Source organism: Medicago sativa, chromosome 1 (assembly GCF_051527215.1).
Source record: "Medicago sativa cultivar Bolivia chromosome 1, Bolivia_mono, whole genome shotgun sequence".
NCBI lineage: Eukaryota > Viridiplantae > Streptophyta > Magnoliopsida > Fabales > Fabaceae > Medicago > Medicago sativa.
The window spans coordinates 89,274,754-89,293,830 of NC_140749.1; the positions used below are offsets into that span (position 1 = coordinate 89,274,754).

General features: G+C 30.5%; 1 pseudogene across 1 annotated transcript; it reads left to right on the top strand.

The window, feature by feature from the left end:
• Positions 1-4,526: 4,526 nt before the first annotated feature.
• Positions 4,527-6,242, top strand: LOC146958876 (gallate 1-beta-glucosyltransferase 84A24 pseudogene; annotated as a pseudogene). Its single transcript, XR_015024745.1, has one exon. The product of XR_015024745.1 is annotated as a gallate 1-beta-glucosyltransferase 84A24 pseudogene (transcript).
• Positions 6,243-19,077: the final 12,835 nt, after the last annotated feature.

Sequence of the window (19,077 nt, forward strand, 5' to 3'; positions counted from 1 at the left end):
GTATAAAAAAAAAAAAAACAAGCAAAGTGTGATACGGCTGATCATGGTCCAAGGGTTGTACCACCACACATGGTAAGAGAAAAATAAAATAAAGGGTGTATTAATTGGTGCTTCTAGAATACTAGTTAAAGTGTTAAACAATTAAAAATAAGAGAAAAGACAAAACTGGAATTAAAAAGAACATTTTTCAAAGCTAATAACGTTAATTTTGTTTTAGGTTCTCAAAGATGGCGGTCGGACCCGTTACTTTGTTTGGGTATCGACTGACATTTGTTTTTGTTTTTGTACATTGACAGTTTGTATGTTTGGGGCGACCTCTTGAGTACACCTTGTGCTTAAGGGGAACCGCCGCCGTTGTTAATATAATCCATTTTTTATTCTTAAAAAAAAACATTTTTCAAGTTTTAAAAAGTACATAGAATATATATAATTCCCAAAATAAACATTCCTTTTATAATATTAACTAATGTTCGAAGGCATTTGTTAGCATTTCCCTTAAAAAAAATATGTAAAGGACCAAGGTTCTGTTTAGATTGAGCTTATGAAAAACAGTTTATGTAAATAAATAAGCTTTTATGTTAATTTTATAAATTTTCATTAACAAAAATTATATTTTTATAAACTACTTATAAACCACCTTAACAAACTTATAAATAATACATAAAAATTTATATGTTTACACAAACTATTTTGCATAAACTTTAAATTAAGCAAATCCAAACAGACCAAGACCAATATGATTAATACCGTTGTCGTTAAAAAAAAAAAAAACAAGGACCATCATTAATTTATTTATTTTTTTAAGAAAGGACCATTATTAATTTATTAGAAGGCTGTCAAAGCCGTCACATTATTTACATGAAAAAAAGAATTAAAATGTGAATTAGTTCCTAACCATTAACATAACAACGATATTTATACAGTTTCATAGTTTCTCTCTTGTGACTTGTTAGCCGTCACAAAAACCTTAGTTTCTTCTCCATATGTCAAAGATGGGTGATTTAGGGTCAATTTTTGACCCAAAATCAACCCTCTAACTCATTTTTCTCTTTTCATTTTATTGAAATAAATGATTTTCACATCTATTTCGTTTTTATTTTGTGATTTCGTCGTCTTCGTACGACGTTGGTTGTTCGTCGTCTTTGTCCGACGTTGTTTGTTTTTCTTGTTTTCTCTCAGGTATTTGATCGGTTCAGATTGTCAGATCAGCTTCGATCCAGTGCAGATCCAATCAATGACTTTGGCGTCATCCACGTTGCAGATCCGGAAACATGGTTATTCTGGAGATTTAAACATAGTCATATGTGTAGGCATTTGCACTTTCCCGTTTTATGCTATTAACATGGATGTTGTGAGCCTGTTCACAGATTCATCCTTTTTGTTTTTAGGGAATTTGCATTATATCGATGTACTCTTTCAATTTAAATGAATGAATATCTTTTATTTTATCAAAAAAAAAAAATAATAACGATATTTATAACAAACATGTACGATAGCACGGATATTTTTTCAGTGTCAATTAAACTGAGACATGCATGCTATCATGGAGCATTAGGGAGATTATTTAGAGCGCTTGAAAAAAGTAAATGCTAGTTTAGAGTGACTAGGTTTGTTTTTTTAAATAAGCAAGTGAGTTAGATGTTAACTTACTCTGAACGAGTAAGTTAGCAAGTCTACTTCCATTCGTTTTCGACAAAAAGAACTATGCTCTACTGTTTTAAACTTCTATCAACTTTGAAAAAAAAAAAAAACTTCTATCAACTAAAGGTTAAATTTGTAAATATGTTTAAAAATATCATAACTTTTTTTGACGGGACAAACCTCTGTTTCTTAATTAAAGCCACCAAAGTTTTTTATGTGATACTGGAGTTTTATTTTTTTAGTGGGAAACTGAAGCTTTTTTTACCTTATTACTAATAAAACTGAAGTTTATCGCTTCACCAAAAAAATACTTAACCCCTCAAAAAATAACTAACATTTTAAGCTACAAGGATCAAAAGGTTAAGAGGTCTAAAGTGTATTTAAATCTTTGATTTATTTTTAAATAGATTGACAAAACTAATAAATTAATGAAATTAAACACCATTTTAATAAATAACATAACATTTTAAATTTTTTGACTATATATGATATTATATTTTAATTATAGTTTATAATGATAAATTTAAACACACGAAAAAGTAATATAGAGTGATAAACCTAAACCTAACCTAAAATAATCAATTTGATAAAAAAAAAAAAAAAACTTAGGTACCGTTTGACCTGATTTTTTTCCTACTTCCCTACATTTTTAAGGAGAAGGTAGGTAAAACACAATATCAATTAAATACTTACTAAAAAAATATTTTTTGTAAAATGCATAAAATTAAATGGAATGAGCTTTGATCAAAAGTTGTTGAATGTTACTCTAAACTATTTATTAGTAATTGTTCAAGAAAAACTATTTGTTAGTAACAAACTACACATATATTTTGGACAAAGCATATTGTAATAAACTATTCATATCTTTTTCTTATTAAAAAAAAAACTATGCATATCTTTTTCCAATATGCTTTTTATTTTTTGGAAAATCTTTGCCTCCAATTTATTGCTGGTCACAAGTACTGTAACTGTAAAGAGCTATTATCAGTGTTTTAAAACTCGAACCGGCCTGGCCGATCTGACCGGTCGAACCGGGACTCCGAGGGGTGGACGGGTTGGTCAGTTAATCAGACCGGATATGCAAGCAACCCAGAAAACCCGGTGTGACCCGTGCGGGCCGGGTGGGCGAACTGGTGAATCGGAATGACCCACCCGCGGACCGGACCGGATTCTAAATGATTATTTCAAAAAAATTTATCAAACCGGGGCAAGTAACCAAGTACATGCAGCACAATATGCAGTACAATACTGTTAACACTTACCACTTGGCTATGTGAACTTGCTTGTTAAATTTTCATATGAACTATATATTTAACTGAAATGTTTATTTCTCACGAATAAATACATATACATGTTTATTAATATATGATATAAATATCTCATGTTTTTTAAAAAAAAAAAGAATCTCTCATGTTCCTAAAAAAATAATATCTCACATATTTATTTGATAATTATAAAACATATTGTCCATTTAGTTTTTCTTGTTAATGTGAATATGATTTAGATATATATTCGGTAATTATTTAAATGTGTGAATTTTTATTAATTTTTTCAGAGAAGAAAGTTTTTTATTAACTTTTATATTATGAAATTTATGTCATGATTTTTTTTTTTATAAAGACTGAGTTAATAGTCATGGGGTCCGACTAGTGACCCATTGGTCCGACCAGTGACCCAGCGTCTTGACCGGATCGACTACCGATCTGAGTTTTAAAACATTGACTATTATTACTAAATGCAGTATATCATTTTCAGACTATAAGGCTTTGTTTGGATCACAAGAGAAAAGGTAAGGAAAGATAGTATGAGGAAAGAATGTTGAAGGAATGAAAGTGGGTAGAAAGTGAGTGGAAAGTGAGATGATTGTATGGTTGTTTGATATAAGTGAAAGTGAAAAGAAAGTGAGAGGAAAGAAAGATATATATAATTAGTAAATGACATAACTACCCTCGCATAAAAATAAGATATTCATGTGTATGAATAGTATTTTTAAAAGTGAAAATAGAATATAATTAAATCATTTCTTTATCAATTGTACTTAAAGAGAAACAATTATTTTTTATAAATTGTACTTGGTTGAGAAACAATTTTTTATAGGGATACGAACAAATAAAAATAAGAAAGAACAGTACGTACTATTTACGTCCTTAAAAAAAAATACATACTGTTTACGTAAATACGTACTGTTTTACGTAAGAACAAATAAGAAAGAATGGTAAATATTAAAAAATAAAAAGCACACGCCATATAGCAAATTATATATGCAATGCAGTAACACAATTATGCTATAAATAAATAACAATGTGCAAGGGTGTCCAGGTCTTTTCCTAAAATGAAGACCCTTCTCTCTACTTTCTTCTCAATTTTGGGCGGAAGGTATTTTGTTGTGGGGCCCACAAAAAAGCAATCTTTCCTTCCTCATCTTATTGGAACCAAACAGAGGAAGCACGATTTTCAAAAAACTTTCTTTCCCATGGAGTATCTTTCCTTCCCCAATCAGTGGTACCAAACAATACCTAAATGCTACTGCTGATCACAGTGCTATTATTAGGGGCTATTATTACCGGGGAAATGCTAACGTTATCTTAAGAATATCAAATGTAGATATCATGTACTCATTAAAAATAGAGTAAATTTATTTTTCAAAAAATTAAAAATAATTTTTTTTTCAATAGATATTTAACGTGACCCTTATTACTAAATGTGTTACAATGGAGTCCACAGAAATAAGTAAAGGTACCTGACAAATATAATAAATTTCATTATCGTTTTTGCATTAAATATGACAAGGACAAAATACAATTTGCCAAAAAAAAAAAATGACAAAGACAAAATATAATTATTAATTTATTAGAATGTTGTCAAACCTGTAACACAAGGGAAGAGGAAGAGGAAGTCTTTCTTCCAATATAAGAGAGCAAGTATTCTCTTGCTACCGATATCTCCAACTTTGAAGAAGAAAATCACTGAATAAATAATAAAAAGAAAAATGACATACGAAGATCCCATTAAGCTCCTCCTTGTCTCTTTTCCAGCACAAGGACACATAAACCATCTTGTTGGTCTAGGAAAATACCTTGCTGCAAAGGGTGCCACTGTTATCTTCAGCACAACAGAGACGGCTGGCAAAAACATGCGAGCTGCTAACAACATCATTGACAAAGTAGCAACTCCAATTGGTGATGGTACTTTTGCTTTCGAGTTCTTTAATGATGGTGTACCAGATGGTGATGGTTTGGCCTTCAGAGCTCTTCAGAACTACGCTGAAATTGAGGTTGCTGGTAGACACTCTATTTCTCAAATGATAAAGAATCATGCTGATTCAAACAAACCATTTTCATGTATCATAAATAATTATTTTTTTCCATGGGTTTCTGATGTTGCTAATGAACACAATATTCCTTCTGTTTTAAATTGGACTAATTCCGCTGCTGTTTTCACCACTTACTATAACTATGTCCACAAATTAACACCTTTCCCTACAAAAGAAGAACCTTATATTGATGTTCAACTCAGTTCTTCTATAGTTCTTAAATACAATGAAATCTCAGATCTTGTGCATCCTTTTTGTCCATTTCAATTCCTAGCTAATCTCGTTTTAGAAAAGTTTAAGGACTTTTCTAAAGTGTTTTGTGTATTAGTGGATACCTATGAAGAACTGGAGCACGATTTCATAGATTATATTTCGAAAAAATCAATCACCATAAGAACTGTTGGTCCTTCGTTTAAAAATCCAAATGCAAAAGGAGCAAGCAACATTCATGGTGATTTCGCCAAGAGCAATGATGATGATAAAATTATAGAGTGGCTAGACACAAAGCCAAAAGGTTCTGTAGTTTACGTCTCTTTTGGGACTCTAGTAAACTATCCTCAAGAACAAATGAATGAAATTGTGTATGGGTTATTGGATTCTCAAGTCTCGTTTTTGTGGTCATTAAGCAATCCTGGTGTTTTACCTGATGGGTTTTTGGAGGACACAAATGAGAGAGGGAAAGTGGTGAAGTGGAGTCCACAAGTAGAAGTCCTTGCACATCCTTCAGTTGCATGTTTCGTAACACACTGTGGTTGGAATTCATCACTGGAAGCTCTTTCTTTAGGAGTTCCAGTGTTGACATTTCCATCAAGAGGTGACCAACTTACAAATGCAAAATTCTTGGTTGATGTTTTTGGGATAGGAATTAAAATAGGTAGTGGTTGGGTTGTAAATAATGAATTGGTAACAAGAGATGAGGTGAAGAAGTGCTTATTGGAAGCAACAACTGGGGAAAAAGCAGAGAGGTTGAAGCAAAATGCAAACAAGTGGAAGAAGAAGGCGGAGGAAGCTTTGGCCGTTGGTGGATCCTCTGATCGGAATCTTGATGAGTTTATGGAAGACATTAAGAAACATGCATCATTAATTAATAATGTTAACGTCTAGAACATGTAATATCATTCATTTCACTGTCCTTTCCTCACTGCACCGACAAGGGTAATTTTATTCCTGCATAATTTGGTAGGCATGCAGTTATATTTTTGTGTTTGCAGTTATGTTGTGTGTTTTAAGAATTGTAATGAAAAATAAGGAAGTTATGGAAAAGTATTTGGATCCTCTATTGCACTTATCTCTGTTGCAGTCTCAAAACAAACATATAATTTTTTTTCCTTAAACCTCAAAATAACTGTACGTATGTTTTGTCCCTTCCACTCTTCCTTTCCTCAACTTGAACAAATATGTATTTTTTTTCTTAACTTTGATTGTTGCTCAAACAAGTTTCATAATTTTCTTATAGCTAGTAGTGTAATGATAATATTAATCTCCTTAGGCAAGAATAGGTTTAGCTTGATTAAGGCACAAATCAATGTTATTATCATATTTATTAGATGAAAAGCTCGTGCGTTTCACAAGTTTGATTATAATAGTGTTTACAATATTTTAGTTAATTAGCTAGTAAATAATTTATTTCTTAAAAAAATAGCTAATAAAGAAATTATATAAATTTTAGGGAGATCAATTATAACTTTTTTTCTATGGAGATAAAAATAAACTAAACAAAAATAACTAAAAAAATAATGTAAATTAAAATATTACTTTTGTTTTTTAAGTTGGAAGGTTAGCAAAATTTGGTTAAGAACTACTTCAATAAAAAAAATCATTTTTATGTGAAACTCCAACAAAAATTTATAATTAATTTTTTCTTTGTTAAAAAAATTCAAATTTTGTTGGCATAGATTCTTATAATATTATAAACTTTCATGAAAAAATCCATTCAAAAATTTGAAGGGTACACATAACTTGACTTAAAAACATGGACCGAGAGTGTAGATGAAAAATTAGGGGGGATTAAAAAGAAAAATTAAAATATTTATAGGGGACAAAAACATATTTAGCCCTGTCGATCTTTTACTTGTTTTTCATCATTTGTTGTCTCAGGTTAAGGTGTTATGTTCCATGTTGTCTGATTTTCGTTTTCAACATATTTCTCGTTAACTTAATCAAGTGGTTGGCCCTGTCAAGTATGGTCTTAGCCAGTTTATTCCTTTAAAGATGGAGCAATATCAAATGGATAAAAAGACTTGCACTTAGTTTAATTTCATTGATTCAGAGAAGTCGTGTGATAGAGTGCCTAGAGATATTTTGAGGAAAGTCTTGGAGAAGAAAGTTAGGATTGCTTATATTCGATTTATCAAAGGATATGAATGAGGGAGCTTCCACAAATTTTAGGGGATGGGGTGACCGATGATTTTCTCATAACAATATGATTGTACCAAGGATCAACCTTACGCTCATATCATTTTCCTTTAATTTTTTTATATACTTACTAAACACACCCAAGAGCTAGTATTGAGATGCATGCGTTTTGAAAATGATGTAGTCCTTCTCGGAGAGTCGATGAAGGAGTTGAATGCGAAGTTCGAGACTCGGAGGAAAGCCTTATATATAAGCGTATGAATTTGACCTAAGTAGAAGTAAGACAAAGTATATAGAATTTAAGTTCAACAAAAGATGAAATAATTCTACCTTAAAGGTGAAAGCTTGAGATCATATCACACCACAAATTACACAATTTAAATATATTGGATCCATAATGTAAGACGAAAGAGAAATACGAGATTCATAGTGTAAGAATATATCTTGGTTAAGTTAGAAAAAATCCGTGCTATCTCATCTAACATTTTTTTTTTACTTGCTAATAAGTGATCTTAAGAGCACTTATCAGCAAGTAAAAAAAAGGGAAAATCTTCCTTAAAAAAAAGTAAAAAAATGAAAATCTAACATGTACCTTTAAAGCACTTGTTACTATACTAAAGATAAAAGTTGTACTTTTTAACTACTAAAATAAATTTTGTAAAAAAAAAAAAAAAAACTACATCGTGATTATTTTTTCATAAGGATATTGAATAGTTACGGGTAAACGATTTGCATGAGATAAGATAATCATGAAACTTTGACCAATGTACCTTGCAGCTCGGACTGTTTGTTGACCATAATTCATGAACCCAGTTACCATAAGGAACATATCATAAATATCTATGAATATTTTTGTTTTATTTCTTTCTCTTATTTGAGACAAGTTATGAATATAGAAAATATATCTTTTACAGTGAAAACAATTGAGACGAAGTTGTTAATAATAGATTGCCGAGAGAAATAGGTAAAAGAAATTTCCATCCAAGATTTAATAATTGATCCATTCTTAGCCTAGGCAAAGGCCATCTTGTTATGATAGAAACGAATAAGAAAAAATAAGTTTTAGCTAATGTAATAAAGAGATCAATTGTAGTTCCAAAAACTCCATATGTTTTATTGATTTCAAAAAACTCAGAAACGAATATGTACGGAATAGAGATATTTGAACCGCCCAAGTAATGAACTGTTACAAATAATGAAGAAATTAAAAGGTTTAAATAGGAAGCAACGTAAAATAAACCAAATCGAATACCCGAATATTCTGTTTGATAACCCGCTACTAATTCTTGTTCTGCTTCTGGTAAATCAAAAGGTAATCTTTCACATTCTGCTAGTGAAGAAATTAGAAAAACAATGAAACCGATAGGTTGACGCCACAAATTCCATCCCCAAAAACCATATATTGATTGCGCATCAACTATATCAACCGTACTTAAATGAGCAAATTCTCATAGGTCCATTTCCATAGGCACAATACCAAAAGTTTCAAATCTAGTATTTAGCCCATCTTACTCGCAACACACCCCTTCCCCGTGAGGGAGGTGCTCAGAGCAAACAGAGACTCGTTTAAAATGAATGATAATGTCTCCCCCCACGACTCCGGCGAATCTTGCTCGACGGTTAGGTTTCCCACGAATTTGTAACCGTCGAGCCCTACGTGTACCTTACAAAGGCTCCTGCGCCTCCACACTATATAAAGGGGACGTTCAGCATTCCTCAATGTTAGATTCTGTCTACTCTCCTAATCCACTTTTCTAAACTCACTATTGACTTGATTGTCGAAGTGTTTACATATACACCCTTCCGATGTTCCAGTCAAAGGTATCACTTGCAACCAGTGGTGGAGCTATGTTATGACTAGGGAAGGCCACGGCACCCCCCAACATTTGTATGCATATTATATTATGTCTATGATGTTACACTATACATGCATAATTAATGCTTTATCCCAGTACGCTTAATGCCAATTATAAACCTGCAAGTTGAAGTTGCATCTTCGAACATGTTTACAACTAGAGAAAAAAGGAACCCCAACCACTATGCCAATATGAATTTATATATTGGCTATAATATTCTTATTATGTGTGTACAAAATAAAAATGTTTATAACAAAATTAGAACAGAAAAATTTAATCACTTCATTTAGCGAAAATATTTTAATGGTCATAATCATTTGGACACACAATTGCATAAAATAGATATAACTTAATCATATTAGAAAAACACATTTTTAATTCTCTTCTCTTTATACCTACGCACACGTGCGGGTGCGCGTGCCTCAATATAGTGTGCTCAAATGCTTGTAACCATATAAGATTTCCTCTCAATTAATATCATTTAATCATTTTTCCTTTTAATTTTTCTTTTTTGTGTGTCTGGACATTATTTATTTAGAATTTTGTCTTAATAAATATGGGTCTTGCTAACAAGTGCCCTAAGGGCATTGTTTAAGGAACCCATAAAAAGAAATTATGTCTTGAAAATACAAGTCAAACACATGTTAAAGTCATAACCATACAATTTTCAATGCAAAAGTTGCTATTTTTAGATGCTTAAAAAAGGGCACTTGTTAGCATTTTTCAATAAATATTTCTCATGTTTTGGCCCCCTCATAAAATTTGGCCTGGTTCCGCCACTACTTACAACCACCATCTAGCATCATATCGGCGGTCATCATCTGATCAAGTACAATCACTACCAAAATAAATTGTGGATTTTATTTTTTTTAAATGACAAAAAGTAGTATCTCTTTCAAAATATAATTACCGGTACTTAACTACTTATGTGCAAAAAGGTGTATTCCTTAAGCTACTCCCTCTCTTTTTAAATATAAGTAAAATTGATTTTTAAGTTCATTCAATCAATGATGTATGTGGTTCATATTATGGACTATATGCATTATTGATTGAATGAACCTAAAACGGAGGGGGGTATATATTCTTAAGAAACGAAATAACGAATTATTGATTGAATGAACCTAAAAAGTCAATTTTATTTATATTTAAAAACGGAGGGGGGTATATATTCTTAAGAAACGAAATAACGAATTAGTGTGTGTTTGATTCAGCTTTGAATATAATTGATTCTGACAGAATTGATTCTGATAGAATTGATTCTGACAGAATTGATTTATGTTTGGATACAATTATGTAGAATTGATTAAACAAACTGATTTATGTTTGGATACAATTATGTAGAATTGCTTTTGAATGTACAATTACTAAAATAGACATAGCTAAAGGAGAATTGATAAAGAAGGATAATTGATAAAGGGCAATAAAGGAAAACAATAGGTTGTAATAATAAAATATAATATTTACTGTTTATAATTGATTCTAGAAAAGCTAGAAGCTAGGATTTGTAACTTCATGGAGAATTGCTTTTGGAGGATAAAAGCAATTCTGAAAAGCCAAACCAAACACGTTGTTTTTGGCTAGAATTGCTTTTGGCACTGTAGAGAATTGCTTTTGGCTGGGCAGAAGCTGAACCAAACAGGCCCTTAGTCTTTTCGCTTAAAAACGTCATTATTTTTCATCATTATTGTGTTGCATTGGTCAAAAAAATCATTATTGTGTCGCAACGTGTAAAAACGTCGTTGTTATTTCATCATTATTACTCAGACATAGATGACTTGTTTTCCCACTTTTGGTCAATTTGTCAAAAAGATCTTTTTCCTTCCATTTGGTCCATACAATGTGAGGATACTATTTCTAGCAATGACAAATACATTACTCCCTCCGTCCTGGTATATCTGAGCCAGTTTGGTTTTTCACACAGATTAAGAAAAATGTATAAATAAAGGGGAAAGTGGAATATATTGAATTGGAAATGATGAAAGTAGTACTACCTCCGTCCCAATTTAATTGACACAATTTTGTTTTTCACACATATTAAGAAAAATGTATAAATAAAGGGGAAAATGGAATATATTGTATTGGGAATGATAAAAGTAGTATTATTTAGTGTTATATTGTATTGGGAATGAAGAAAGTTGTATTGAAAATTGAAATGAGTCAGTTATTTTGGGACACTTTTTTTTAGAAAATGGGTCAGTTATTCCGGGACGGAGGGAGTATTAATTAGAGTTATATTGTATTGGAAATGATGAAAGTTGTATTGAAAATTGAAATGAGTCAGTTATTTTGGGACACTTTTTTTTAGTAAATGGGTCAGATATTCCGGGACGGAGGGAGTACATTGTACAGTGTTTTTAGCATTATGACTTAGACCATCTCTAGGATCTTAAGAGCATTCATAATGAAGACCCTCACATTTGAGCTTTTAAACGGGTCTCACATGGACACATTATTTTTTTTATTATTTTTTAATAATAGTACCTAATAGGTACTCAACCACTCTAATAGAGATCCTCTATCAAAAGGTCTAAATGAGTCCCACCAATACTATTTATTAATGAAAAGCAACATAAAACAATTCAAATATTGATTATTTTATTGAAAAGTGGTGTGGGGTCCACTTAAAATTGAGGGTCTTAAGTTACACCCGGGGTCTAAAGAGACCCCCAATTTTTTTCCCACATTGGGGGTACCTATTAAGTACCGGGTCTTAAATGGTAAAGATCATACCAATGTGGATGCTCTAAATAATAAATACTCCTATTTAAGATTGGGAAATGCTAACCGGTGCCCCCGGGCACATGTTAAGGATATGAAAAAGGAAATTATATAATAGTTAATGCATTGAAATTGTGTAATTAATTTATAATAAAGTCAAAAGCATTTTTCTTTTATGGTAATAATTCTCTTTTATGGTATGCTTAACCAGTGCCCGGGGGGCATCGGTTAGCAGGACCCTTTAAGATTTGATATTTATTTCTTAAAAAAAAAAGATTTGGTATTTATTATGTATTTTTATTGAGGAAAGACTTTTTCGAAATCTTATAAGATTCAGTGTCTCACTTAAAACTTTTAGGGAAATGTTAATGAGTGCCCCGGAGGCACTCTTTAAGCATTTCTAATAAAGAAATTATTTTTTAAAAAAGGGGAATTAGTCACTTTAGTCCCTGAATGCAGAGAAATTGCAAAATAGTTCCTGAATGTAGACTCTGTTGGTCAATTTCAAGGACTAAAGTGACGAACGCAGTCTACATTCAGGGACTAAAGTGACGAACGCAGTCTACATTCAGGGACTAAGTTGACTAATGGAGTGTGCATTCAGGGACTAAATGGACTAACAGAGTCTCCATTCAGGGACTATTTTGCAATTTATGTGCATTCAGGGACTAAAGTGACGACTCATTTCCTATTCAGGGACTAAAGTGACTAATTCCCCTTTAAAAAAAGTGAAGATTTCAATTTCCAATGTAATAAATGCAAAAACTTTCATAAAATCTTACTACTTTGGGTGCTTAAAGAGTGCCCCGGGGGCACTCGTTAACAAAACCCAATTGATTAGTCATTTAAGAAATTTGTGTGAGATGTTGGGTTGGAGAGATTGAGTGCACCACTATTACTACCTCCGTCCCAAATTGTATGTCGCTTTAGGGAAAAATATTTGTCCCAAATTATATATCGTTTTACAATACCAATGCAACATTAATGTTATTTTTCCTATTATAACCTTAACTATTTATTACTCTCTCTTCTTTCAATTATTTCATTTATATTTCCCATATTATTTATTAAGGTCAATTAATTGCATTTCCTATTAAAACAACTTATAATATATCTTTTCCACACAATATTAATTGCATTTCTTAATATGTGTGAAATGCCCAAAACGTCATACAATTTGCGACGAAGGGATTAAAAAATTGGTCTTGCTAATGAGTGCCCCTAGACCATTGGTTAAAGAATCCACTGATAGAAATTTTGCCTTGGAAATATAAGATGTTATTTTTGATCAAATAATGATTACACAACTTTTTCATGAAAGCTTACTTATTTAGATGCTTAACCAATGTCATTGGGGCACTAGTTAGCATTCATCTTAAAAAATTATACTACCCCCGTCCCTAATTATAGGACCCTTTTGCTAAAATTACGAGAATTAAGAAAGTGAATATTTGTATTAAAGTTGTTTGTAATCACTATTGTTTTTACAATTTTATCCTTAAGAGAGAGATTTAGTTTATGTTTTCCATATGCTATTTATTACTTATTGAAGAAAAAGATGTATAATAAATAAGGGCATGTATGTAAAGAAATAATTAATGTAGTTGGAAATAGAAAAGGGGTCTTATAAAAAAGGACAAAAAAATTCTCAAAATGATTTTATAATTAAGGACGGAGGTAGTAAATGAGTGATGCTCTATGAATCATTTTAGAGTGATCACTGAGTTTTCATTATATTTTAGTTGGGTCTCGTAAAGATATCAATAAACAAATTTGGTTAAGGCCAATATTATGATCCAGGGTGCTGGATACGCCAATGTTTATACTAAGATAACCAATCCCCTCTAATTTTGATTATCAATATCTAATATTATAAAAAAATTGTCAAAATTTTGTAAAGGCGGTAGGAGTCCACATAAACTTGTGTGTGGCTCCGCCCCTATTTTCATCGTTATTATTCACATACATAGATGACTTGTTTTCCCATTATTGGTCAAAAAGATTTTTCCTTCCCTTTTGTCCATATAATATAAGGATACTTTTCTAGCAATGAAAGCCTGTCGTATAGTGATTTTAGCATTGATTATGAAGTTTTTATTACTACTCCCTCCAGTCACATTTATAAGTCACATTTATAAGTAGAAAAAGACTTTTTAGATACATTGAATAATTAATGCATCCAGTCACATTTATGGTTAGATACATTAATTATTGGATGTACCTAAAAAGTTGTTTTTTACCAGAGGGAGTATGTTTTAGTTGAATTTTGTAAAAATATCAATATACAACAGAGATCATCTATCATACAAGACCTAGCTAGAAACCATGCAAGTCCCTCAAACCAAAACCAAACAACTACATGATTGTACTATAATTTTTACAGGATGTATCAAGTGATATGTCGGAGTATAGTCTGTTCAAATATTTATTTATTTTCATTTTCACCCTTCATTTAAAAAACATGAATGGTAGAATATTATTAGCCGCAATCAAATACTATGAAGTATTTGCCAAAAAAAATACTATGAAGTATTATTTTCTACTTTTGTTTTGTTTTGAGAGGTATTATTTTCTACTTTATTTTTTTTGTTTACTCGTTCTTTTAATATTTTATATTGGTCATGTGGAAGATATTCATGCAATTTGTAGACAAGCGACAACTCAGTGAGTATATGAACTCACAAGCACACCGACGACTTCAGGTCCCTTTCTGATGTTTATCACGTGGGAGGAAAAGTTTTTAACCTTGCTACTGAAGGCATAAATTTGGAACGAAGGAAACCCGAGAGACTGAAAAAATCACATTTTTTTTACAGAAACTAAAAAAAAACACTTAAAAAGAATTTAAGAGACCAAAATTATAATTTAACCTTAATAATAAAATTATATATTGGATAATAAAGTTTTTCATTTGTTTTTTTCTTATAAAAAAACAGTTTTTCATTTGTTTTACTCATAATAGCTTTTACCTATAAAATGATAGGATGTAGTTTGAGTATTAATTAATAAATATAATTATAGTAAAGTAAAAAAGATATATAGCTTTTTTATACCAAAAAAATACGTATTAAGGTTAAAAACGAATTACCCTTAAAAAAAGGTTAAAAACAAATTTCTCCTCAAACAAAAGTCAAAAACAAATTATCCTTTTTTTTCTTCTGAAAAATGTGGAAACAATACTTGTCTCTCTCTCTCTCTATATATATATATATATATTAAGAAGTGCATGTATATTCCTTTCAAAAAAAAAGTACTCGTATATATTATTTTGTCAAAAAAAAGAAACACTTTTATATTTTGACCATTTCATTCATATACTTAATTTTTTTTTTTTGGTAGTTTATCTTACTCCCTTATTTTTTTTTTTTTGGTAGTTTATCTTACTCCCTATCTCCCGGAGGCCAAAGCCAAACCAATGAGCCTAGGATTTTAAGCCTCTGAAAATATTTTATCACGTTCCTCAACAATTACACCTTCATCACTACATTTTGTGTAAAGTGTGAATTATGCCGTTATATTTAAACTACAATCCATTGTCCTTGTGAACTTAGCTCAGTTGGTATGGACAACGCACAAAATATGCAAGGTTCGGGGTTCAAACCCCGACCACCACAAAAAAAAACTACAATCCATCACTTTTTCACATTTTATTCAAAGTATTTCAGAGAACAAAAGATAATAAGTTTCAAACACAAATCAGAAAACTTTCTTCGGCATTCGTTTATTTTCAAAAATTTCTAAAAACATGGCAACATGTAAAAAGAAAAGTTGTCTATTACCCTTTACTAATACACTATTAAAAAAATAATTTAGTTTTCATGTATTGACGGTGTAAATTATTTTACATTCAGTTAAATCATGTTATTTCATTTTTTTTTTTTATATTTTAGGAACTAACTTAAAAAGTGGTATCATGGTATAATTTGGTAGGACATATGCGTAAAAGATTTTTCTAGTATCAATGTATACAAATTAAATCTTTGACTTTATGTTATAGCTTGACCAAACGTCAGGGTCAGCCCTAGGCATAGGCCGGTGGTGCGACGGCCTAAGACCCTTGCCGGTAGGGAGCACAATTTTATTTTTTATGGAGGGGGTGTATATAGACATATTTTGTTTATGGGGAGGTATATATAACAAAGTTCGCATAAAAGCTCCAAACATTGACATGATGAAAGGCTGGGCTGAAGTCTCTTAATGTTTTTGGCCTTTTAATACGATTTACTATATGTACCACCGCATAGCACATATTTCTATATACACCCTCCCTATAAAAAAATTGGTTTTTCCTAATAATGTGCCAAAAAAATTATCATCAAAGAAATTTGTGATATTATTTGGGCCCTTAGTTTCTAATAACGTGCCTCACTAATATTAAAAATATTGGTGATATTTATTATCAATAAATTGGGATAATTTTCAAAACAAAACAAATTATATTTAGTATCTATGATTCCTCTAAAAAGCCTAACACTAATTTTATATCATGTATTATTGTTGTTATGAGTTTAACATTGAAGAATTTTGCATCTAAATGTTTAAAATTTAATTAATTACGCGTTGATATACTTTTACTTTTTTGGTGTTATTATTCTTAGGTGCTAAAATTCAGTCTATTTCGCATGTTCTATTGTTATATACTTCTACGATATTTTATTTTGTTTTGGTGTATATGGAGTATTTGATTTACTTCTAGATGTTGCTAAAACAACATTTACTTGGTAGTGGAAAGCGGGAAAAAATGAAGTGATAATAAAATCACAATAATGAACTAACAAATTTTATGATGTATCATGTAAGGGGCTTTTTTCCCATATCATGCCTAAGGACCCTAAAACTCTAGGAATGACCCTGCCAAACGTACTGCTAATCATGAGAATAAAATGCATTGATAAAATTTTATATAATTTGATATTATGATGCATAACTCTATATTTTTATACAAATATAAAAAATAATGAAATAAATAAAAGGATCACGGTTCATTATTACAGTCATTTTAGTCACAATGTGACGAACTCAACTTTAAATCCCGTCCTAAGATATGTATAATATTTTTCTCCTATTTACTTAAAGAATATTGATCTTTTTATATAAAAAGATGTTGATTATATTAATTATATTAAAAAAGTTTATTCATAAGTATTCATCCCAGTGTATAAGGTTTTTGTTATATTAAAACAAAATAACATTGCTAATTTTCAAATAAAAAGATGTTAATATTTTATTTTTACTAAAATATCAATTCATAGTAATTAAGATGATAGTGTTACTTCATATAAAAGGTTCAAGATTATTTTATAAAGTAGTAGTTACAAATGGGGGTTGAGTCTAGTTGATTGGTGGAAAAACATATGATTCTTCAAACCTTTCACGCTTTCAAACCTTTCATGCTTCTTAGGATCCAATTGGTTAAATAGAGACGAGAGATTTTAATGAAGGAAATGGAGGAGATGAGAGATGTTTTAATTAAATATATGTTTGATTTAAAAGAGGGGAGATGAAGGAAGGTAAGGAGGTGGGAGAATTTTAACTTAATACTTGTTTGATTCACAAGAGAAGTGGAAATTTTAAAACTAAATTACATATTTACCCTTCAAGTCTTTAATTTTAATCTAACTTCCTTTCCCCCTCCCTCCCTAACTTGCTCGTTCCATCCCTCCTCCAAATGTCTCCAAATGTTCATTATGCCGCTTGGTAGTGGAAAGCGGGAAAAAATGAAGTGATAATAAAATCACAATAATGAACTAACAAATTTTATGATGTATCATGTAAGGGGCTTTTTTCCCATATCATGCCTAAGGACCCTAAAACTCTAGGAATGACCCTGCCAAACGTACTGCTAATCATGAGAATAAAATGCATTGATAAAATTTTATATAATTTGATATTATGATGCATAACTCTATATTTTTATACAAATATAAAAAATAATGAAATAAATAAAAGGATCACGGTTCATTATTACAGTCATTTTAGTCACAATGTGACGAACTCAACTTTAAATCCCGTCCTAAGATATGTATAATATTTTTCTCCTATTTACTTAAAGAATATTGATCTTTTTATATAAAAAGATGTTGATTATATTAATTATATTAAAAAAGTTTATTCATAAGTATTCATCCCAGTGTATAAGGTTTTTGTTATATTAAAACAAAATAACATTGCTAATTTTCAAATAAAAAGATGTTAATATTTTATTTTTACTAAAATATCAATTCATAGTAATTAAGATGATAGTGTTACTTCATATAAAAGGTTCAAGATTATTTTATAAAGTAGTAGTTACAAATGGGGGTTGAGTCTAGTTGATTGGTGGAAAAACATATGATTCTTCAAACCTTTCACGCTTTCAAACCTTTCATGCTTCTTAGGATCCAATTGGTTAAATAGAGACGAGAGATTTTAATGAAGGAAATGGAGGAGATGAGAGATGTTTTAATTAAATATATGTTTGATTTAAAAGAGGGGAGATGAAGGAAGGTAAGGAGGTGGGAGAATTTTAACTTAATACTTGTTTGATTCACAAGAGAAGTGGAAATTTTAAAACTAAATTACATATTTACCCTTCAAGTCTTTAATTTTAATCTAACTTCCTTTCCCCCTCCCTCCCTAACTTGCTCGTTCCATCCCTCCTCCAAATGTCTCCAAATGTTCATTATGCCGCTTGGTAGTGGAAAGCGGGAAAAAATGAAGTGATAATAAAATCACAATAATGAACTAACAAATTTTTTGATGTATCATGTAAGGGGCTTTTTTCCCATATCATGCCTAAGGACCCTAAAACTCTAGGAATGACCCTGCCAAACGTACTGCTAATCATGAGAATAAAATGCATTGATAAAATTTTATATAATTTGATATTATGATGCATAACTCTATATTTTTATACAAATATAAAAAATAATGAAATAAATAAAAGGATCACGGTTCATTATTACAGTCATTTTAGTCACAATGTGACGAACTCAACTTTAAATCCCGTCCTAAGATATGTATAATATTTTTCTCCTATTTACTTAAAGAATATTGATCTTTTTATATAAAAAGATGTTGATTATATTAATTATATTAAAAAAGTTTATTCATAAGTATTCATCCCAGTGTATAAGGTTTTTGTTATATTAAAACAAAATAACATTGCTAATTTTCAAATAAAAAGATGTTAATATTTTATTTTTACTAAAATAT